Source organism: Hemiscyllium ocellatum, chromosome 44 (genome assembly GCF_020745735.1).
Source record: "Hemiscyllium ocellatum isolate sHemOce1 chromosome 44, sHemOce1.pat.X.cur, whole genome shotgun sequence".
Classification (NCBI taxonomy): Eukaryota; Metazoa; Chordata; class Chondrichthyes; order Orectolobiformes; family Hemiscylliidae; genus Hemiscyllium; species Hemiscyllium ocellatum.
In genome coordinates this window covers 13,456,116-13,463,121 of record NC_083444.1, presented here as the reverse complement: position 1 = coordinate 13,463,121, position 7,006 = coordinate 13,456,116, and positions in this window count along the sequence as shown.

Below are 7,006 nucleotides of genomic sequence, written 5' to 3'. Positions count from 1 at the left end.
GTCCCCAGATGAAGCCCATCTTGGACGGCACCCAACTCCCCCACCTGGGCATCCCCTCCTCAGCTACAACCCTTGCCCCAGCGTTAGCTGATCAGTTCCGGGTAGGGTAGGCCACGACCCACCTGGTAAATTGACCGATAATCACAAGGTAATCCGTCTTCCCATGGGATTGGGGAAGAGGTCCCATAAAATCCATCTGTAACTGCCCCCAAGGTCCCTTTGGGCGTGGCTGGGGCCCCATTCTAATTTTAATGGGCCAGCCTGGGTTGTACTGGGCAAACGTCACACAGCGGTGACAGAATCGAGTGAAATCTCTGCCCATGCCCTTCCACCACCATTGCTTCCCGATGTTGGTTATCATAGCATCACGCCCCCACCTGGGAAATGCCAATGTGTAATTACATCCTCCTTTTATCCCCACTCTCAGCTCACCCCAGCCTCTGACTCTCACTGTGTCTGTGTCTGACCCCATTGCGTTCAAAGTGATACAATGCCACCCTCTGGTGGCCTCACTCTGCCACTGCACAAGAGCAGGTTTTTTATTCTCTCGGGACAATTTGTTCCTGTCCCTGTCCATTCCATTGTCTGTAAACTGCAGGCCCTGTTCCCTGTCCAAATTAATTCCAACAATAACAACCCCCCCACCCGGCCCTGACTTTACCCCCTCATATTTTATGCCCCATCTTGCAGTGTCCACTACTTTACGTCTCTCGCTTTTGCCCTCCACAATCCCACCGCCAACAATTTTGCCCCCTGCCAATTGCGCCCAGAGCTGGGGGAGTCAAAAATGGGGGTGGGGGAATATATTTTCTCTCATTTTGTACCGCTCCAGTTTTTTTGTCCTCCCCAGTTTTTTGAAACTGCCCCAATTGAGCAACTTCCTCCCCCACCGACCCCACCCCGGTTTTCTGCCCTGGCATTTTTGTCCATCCCCAGAGTTATTACCCCCACCCAAGTGTTGCACTTTCCCCCAAACATTTTGCCCCAACCACCTTGTCCTGGTCTAATTGCCCTTTCTCCATACTGCCCCCACTGCCATTCCTACCTGCATCCCCCCACTGGATATAAAAGCCCCCTCTGTGTCTCCATCGTGTACAATAACCTCTCCCCTCCCCTCCCCCCTTCACTGGGCCCTCGCCCCTGGGCTGGAGGGGGTGAGGCACGGGGAGGATGCACACTGACTGACTGGCCCATAAACTGCGTGCTTTTTCATGCACAGCAAGATCCCATGCACCCGCTCCCCCCTCCTCAGTGAGAAAGGGGCTTTCCCTCCCCCACTCCCATCCCCCGTTGGGACAGCAATGGGAGACACAGGGAACAGCAAGATCCCACTGTGATAACAGCATGTGCAGCACCAAGTGCTACTGAGTTCAAATCTACCCTGGGACAGGAACAGCAGGACAGAGGGAGGGAGGGACAGATAGGGAGGGGAGAGAAAGCGAGTGAGATGGGGGACAGAGACTGAGGGAGGGACACAGAGCGAGCCAAGGACAGAGAAAGATCCCAGGGAGAGACAGAAGGACAGAGATGGAGAGAGAGAGAGGCACAGTGTGAAACCAGGGAAAGAGAGAGAGAAACACCCAGGCAGAGAGAACAAAGGACAGAGAAAGATCCCAGGGAATGAAACTCCCAGGGAGAGAAACAGGGGACAGACAGGAGAGCGTGTAAAACCAGGGAGAGAACAGGACAGAGAGAACAAAACACTTAGGGAGGGGTAGACAGGACAGAGAGAGAGAGAGATAACACAGAGAGAGAGAGACAGAACACAGGGAGGGAGGGAGAGAGAAAGTAAAAGTCCAGGGAAAGAAATCCAAAGGTGTGTGAGAGAGAGAGAGAGAGAGAGAGACAGCCAGAGAGAGGGAGAGAATGAGGGAAGAGCAGCCACAGGAGAGAGATACAACAGACAGCTAGTGAAAGAGAGGGGGTTGATGGTATGAAGCAGATATAATGATCCTCAGGCAGGAACAACAAGATCCCACAGGGCTGACACAGAGAGGGGTGTGGGGAGAAGTTAGCAGGGAGGTTGGAGATTGAACAATTCAACAGTTCCAGGAAAGAGGGAGGATCCAGAGAATTGTAGGAAGGGAATCTACAGGGGAATGTGAACAGGGAGGAGATGGGAAGGATGGGGATTGAAGGAAAGATGTGGGACAGACAGAGACAGAGAGAGTGAGCTGGGGACACAAAGGGAGAGGTGGGAGCTGGACAGCGAGAGGGAGGCAGTGACATCTGTGGGATCAGACTGTGCAGCAGCTCCCTCTCCATCTTTCTGCCCCTTTGCCCACAGCCCAGAACTTGCCCCTTGTGATAAATATCCTACAGAGACGGCCTGAACCCCACAATTCTAATGTGTGTGTGTGTGTGTGGTGTGTGTGTGTGTAAATGAACAAGGAGACAGGCCAGTTTCTGATTGTTCTCTCTCTCTCTCTCTGAATGTTTCTGGCTCTTGTCTGACGATTCCAGGCGGCAGAAATGATTTGATTTGCACCGTCCTGAGATTCAGCTCCTGGATCCAATCTCCTTCTCTGGGAACTGACAGAGACAAATAAAAATTGATTTGAAATAAAATCCAACAGTGGTACTAAAAGCACAGCAAGATCCCACTGCTCTTTGGCCTTCCACAATCTCTCACTTTACTGTGATACTGGTTCAGTTTAATTATTGCATCATTAATGCATTGCATCACATCACAGCAACATCGAAACACAAAGAAATCACAATAGACCAGTTAACCCGAGGCTAGAAATACACACAGCAAGATCCCACTGTAGCAGTGTGACATCAGACAGATCGTGTGTGTCACTGGCGTTGGTTTAGGGTTCGATTCTGTCTCCAGGACAACAGAGGGACCAACCCGACTGTTCAACAAATTCCAATCAATTGTCCCTCTGTTCGCCCCTCTCTGTAACCCCCTCACTCTCTCTCCATCTCTGATACCTCTATCTGTTACTCCCCACCCTGTGTTCCTTCTCTCTCTCTCTCTCTGTTCCTCCTAGCTTACTCCCCATCTCTGAGATCTCTTTGTTCCCTCTCGCTCTCTCTCTCTGTCCCCTCTCTCTCCATCTCTGAGATCTCTCTTTGTGTATTTCTCTCTAATTAATCCTGTACACTGTAATCTTTATTCCCCTCCACTTTAAATAACGACGGCTCATTTATCATCCTACACTCTCTATGACCAACATTCCTCTCACATTGTGACAAGACTTTGCAAAGGGTCAGATATTTTGGGTATTATTTCCCTCCTCGGTAGTCCTGCCTCACAGATCCTGCAGGTTAACCTGTTTGTGTCACAATCCCAAAACCCTGGTTACTTTAAACCCAGGCTTCAAACCCATTTTAAAAACGACAGGGCCACAATCTGACAGGACTCAATTAACCAGAGGGACCTACAAACCAGGCCTCCACACTCCCCCACCCCCACAGTGGAGAATAAACTTCGGGGTTATAAACAGACCACCTCTCACCTGGGCAACGGGGAAAAAATAAACCCAATGCCACCCACACCCTGATGGCCACCTTTGTGTGTGGCTGCATCAAGCTGTGCGTGGATCCCCGGTACGCAAACACCAAGTGTCACTACGTACTGAGGTTCTACCTGTCCCTGGTGTTGCGAAGGATGGCCTGGCCTCGCTGCCGTAGTTGGATCGTTCCGTATCACCTGTCCTTCGTGGAGAAGTTTATGAAGAAAGTTTGTGAGAAGATTTGTAGCTCGGGTGCTCGTTGTTTGGTTCTGTTCGCCGAGCTGGGAGTTTTTGTTGCAAACGTTTCGTCCCGTTTCTAGGTGACATCTTCAGTGCTTGGGTGCCTCCTGTGAAGCGCTTCTGTGCTGATTCCTCCAGCATTTATAGTAGTTTGAATCTGCCGCTTCCGGTTGTCAGTTGCTGTCCGCTGTAGTGGCCGGTATATAGGGTCTAGGTCAATGTGTCTGTTGATCAAATTTGTGGATGAGTGCCATGCCTCTAGGATTCCCTGGCTGTTCTCTGTTTGGCCTGCCCTATAATAGTGGTGTTGTCCCAATCAAATTCATGTTGTTTGTCATCTGAGTGTATGGCTACTAGGGATTTCTGGTCGTGTCGTTTCGTGGCTAGTTCGTGTTGATATGGTTAATGTAATTTCTGCAGTTTCACACACACACACATATTTCTTTATTCACACATATACACACACACACACACACACACAATTCACGTGCATACACACACACACAGATACACACTAGACCCACACACACATACAAAGACCCACACACATATACACACTAGACCCACACTACCTTCATACACACATATACATTCACACACCACACACATATTACACACACACACACCCAATTCACCACACACACACACACCCACTCTTGGTATAAGTGGGGGTAATTTCTATACTAAAACAGAAATTTAATGAATAAAAGTTGAAATTGTAAGACTAATAATTTACTAAGGCCATAAAGAAGCATGACTGTAAGTCACCTCTGTAAAGCCAGGAACATGGTAACCTTGGGCAAGAAACCAAGGAATGCTTCAGTTAGACACAGAGGGCAAAATACAATGAAAGCTCTTTTCATGGCATACACAAAAATCAATAAATGTTATAACTAGTAGAACATGAAGATAAGGGAATGTGCCAAATCGCAGAAATTGTAAAATAATATAACATTTTAATTAAAGAAATTGGCAGAGAAAAGCGTGAAATGCTTTAACCAATGGAATTGTCATAATGATTTTTAATGTAAGAAAATCCATAGCGTGAGATGTTTAAACCAATGAAATTATCACCAATGTATTTGAATGGAAAAATAATGTATAAGTATTAGTGCTGTAAAAATCTCCCGTTGCGATTTCCGAAGTCCTTTTTGAAACTCGCCCAATCTTCGAAGATTGAATAAACATCTGTTGCTCCGTTTGTGTGTGTCTCGCAGTATTTCGATATGCCACGGGAGAAGTGATAGCCGGTGGGGATAAGGACTGATACCAGTCAACTTGGAGTTCGCCTTTTTGAACTTAACCTTGCGGACAGTCTCCCTTGATACAAGGGTAAAGGACAGTCCGCGGTTGGCAGAGTTCGGAGGCAGGACCCAGTTGTTCTGAATCAGATCCCTAGAGTAGAATAGTTAGCCAAGTGTCAGGAACAATTCTCCGGAGATTCAGAAAGCCTAGACAGAAACACTTATAACAAATTTGGGGGCTCGTGTCCGGGATCCTAAACAGAACTCCCACGGGAGGCTCTGAATGATTCTGGGACACTGTGACACACACAGATGTTTGAGCAAACGATGTGAATAGGTGGCGCTCGCAATAAAGTAAAAAGGTTGAAGCTTCGAAAAAGTAAAAAGGTGATTTTTTACTTTGAGTCGGACAACTCCGTGCACAGGATCAAGGTAAGAACCTTCTCTGGTATTTGGGTTTTCGCGGAATTGAGAAGGGTACACTGCCTTGTCAACTCGGTGGTTGTGACAGGTAACCGGGATACAAGGGTTAATTGAGTAACCAGAGTGTAGGTTAGCCTGAATACCAACCATGGGTGGCCGAGGTTCCAGGTCTAAAAAGGAACGGGAAGACGAAACCGCAAAAATTCCCCTTGATACTCCGCTGGGACGAAAATTGGGGAATTGGAGTCCCTACGAAAGTCGGGGCTTAAAGAAAAAGGAAATGATAAAATACTGTTGTTTTAGATTAGATTAGACTTTAGATTAGACTTACAGTGTGGAAACAGGCCCTTCGGCCCAACAAGTCCACACCGACCCGCCGAAGCGAAACCACCCATACCCCTACATTTACCCCTTTACCTAACACTACGGGCAATTTAGCATGGCCAATTCACCTGACCCGCACATCTTTGGACTGTGGGAGGAAACCGGAGCACCCGGAGGAAACCCACACAGACACGGGAGAACGTGCAAACTCCCACAGTCAGTCACCTGAGTCGGGAACTGAACCCGGGTCTCAGGTGCTGTGAGGCAGCAGTGCTAACCACTGTGCCACCGTGCCGCCCAACTTACCTAACACTACGGGCAAAAGAACCCATCCGTCCGCCATCAGTGATCTGGCCAAAATTTGGATCGGACGAGGATTGGGTTTGTCAAATTTTAATGATTATGTAAAGAATAAACAGTATCCAGGTTTAAAGGAGAGCGAGTATGCTGCATGTTGGGTAGGGAACCTGACAGCAACTGCTCCAACCCCAGTACCCTTATATCCTTTAACCCCACTGAATTAGAGTAAGTGGGAAGTGTTAGAGAACTTACCCCCGCCTGTGGCACCCCCCGCCATATACTCTTCAGGAGGAACAACGGCAGCGGCCGTTGGAGAATCGGGAGCGGGATCCAGGTGATCTGGCGAAGGGGACGTGGAAGCCACAGCAGCAGGGGCTGAGGGGGTAAGGAGATCTGCACGACTAAAGGAGAGAGAGATGAGGGGAAAAGGTGATAAAGAAGTAGTGAGACTGTGTCCCCTACGGGAGGTCCCGTTTGGGGAACGGACCACAGGATTTGTTGTAGCCCCATTAAACTCAAAATATATAAGACAACTGAAGTTTATTTTTTACCAGCAGCTTGCAGTAAGACCGACAGAGAGAGAGAGTGCGAGAACTGCTCGCCAAAACATTTAACCCTCTGTGATTCGGTTTGAATGCACATTGGTTTGTTGGTGCTTGAATGAGGAAGTTTTAATCACTGGAGCTTGAGTTCCAGGATTGTTTTAAATGTGATCTTTATGTAAACTTACATGATTTATTTTCAATATGTGAAAGACAGTTGTAGTTTCAGTTCAACAGTAGACTGTCGGGAAAAAAAAGACGATAACTTCCATGGTTATTATCTGAGACCTGGGATTCGGCCATTAGAAATTTTTTTTAAACTTGAATTGACAAATTATTGTAAGACAGCTCTGATTATTTTACGACCTAATGTATTGTAATTGAGAAATAATTGGTCAGGAGTACATAAGAAAACTAATTTTGGGATCTAAATTAGGGTACTAAATCTGGGTGAATACAGTGGATTTTAAAA